This window comes from Neopelma chrysocephalum, unplaced genomic scaffold, assembly GCF_003984885.1.
Source record: "Neopelma chrysocephalum unplaced genomic scaffold, ASM398488v2 Primary Assembly neopelma1_167, whole genome shotgun sequence".
Classification (NCBI taxonomy): Eukaryota; Metazoa; Chordata; class Aves; order Passeriformes; family Pipridae; genus Neopelma; species Neopelma chrysocephalum.
Window position 1 is genome coordinate 1 of NW_020897829.1, and position 1,532 is coordinate 1,532.

The window sequence follows — 1,532 nt, forward strand, 5'->3', positions numbered from 1 at the left end:
CCTCAAAACCCCTGAAATCCCATCAGAAATCCTCCTCTGGACCCATTGAAACCTCCTCAAGGACCCCACAAATCCCCTCAGTGACCTCATTTCCACCCAGGACCCCCTAAACCCTCTCAGTGACCTGCAAAACCCACCTCAGACCCCCCAGACCCTTTCAGGGACCCCAAAAAACCCCTCAGGGACCCTCAAAACCGTCTGGGACTTATTAAATCCCTCTAAAAACCCCTAAAACTTCTTCAAAGACCCCCCCCCCCAAGCCCCCCAGGACCTCCCAATTCCCTCGGAGACTCCAAAACTCCCTCAGGGATTCCCAAACCTCTTCAAGGACCTTCAACTTCACCCCTAAGTCCCTTCGCAACACCAAACCCCCTCAGAGACCCCCCAAAACCTCCTCAGCCACCCCTAAAAGCCCCTAAGGGATCCCAAAACCACAGAACAGCAGAAGAGCTTTCTGTAAAGGAAGGGAGTAAACAATCTGAGAAGGAGGAGTCCAAGGAAAAACTGAAGCAAAGCAATAAAATCATCCTGGCCCTTCCAGTTTTTCCTTCACCTTTTCCTCACTTTTCCTTTTTTTTAGGGTTCTTTTTTTGGTTGGGTGCTTTTGAATTTTTTTTCCGAAGGACTTTCTGAGGACCCGAATCGAACATCCGGGTTCTTGGGAGGCCTCCCGGGCCCCGCGGCCCCCGAGAGCGTTCCAAGGCCCTGCGCTCTGACCCTCAGGAACCCTCGAACCCCCCCCGCCAAACCCTCCCGAGCCCTTCAGCCTTTCCACCCACAGCCGCGCTCCCCGCAGCCCCCGAGGGGATCCCCAGAGCCCCGCTCCCCCGCACCCCCCGTGCCAGCTCACACAGACAGAAGCAGGCCCCGCCGCCATCACCGATTTCCGGCAGCAAACACGGTGCTCTGCGCGCGCACTGCGTTTAGCCTCAGGCAATCAGCGCGCGGCCACGCCTCCGCACGCCCACCCCCGCGCCTGCGCGCCGCGCGGGGCAGCACGGGAGTTGTAGTCCTTGGCGGATCACAGCGGCCCTTGGCACGTGAGCGGAGTGAGGATAATACGTTTTTTGTTGTTTGTTTTTTTTTCTTTTTCTATCTTTTTTCTCTCTTTTTTCTTTCTTTTTTCTTTTTTACTTTCTTTCTTTTTTTTCTATTTGTCTAATTTTTCCTGTTTTTCTCTTTTTTTTTTTTACTTTTTCCCCTTTTTCTCTTTTTCCTTCCTTCTTTTCTTCGTATTGCCTTTTTCTCTTTTTTTCTCTTTTTCCTTTTTTTTTTACATTTTTTTTCTATCAGTTTCATTTTCAAGGAAGATTTAAACACAGATCAAAACAATCTCCACCTACATATCTTAGGACAACAGATAATCTCCCACTGTTCGAGGTTCGAGAGGATTCCCAAGATCACAAACACTGAGACACAAAGGGTGCTCACACAAAAAACAGCTTTCCTTGTCTTTTTCCACAGGTAAAGCAAGTTTGGAAGGGGCACTTGGTCCCAGGCAAGATGCTTTTACAGCCACTTGAAGCAGCCCA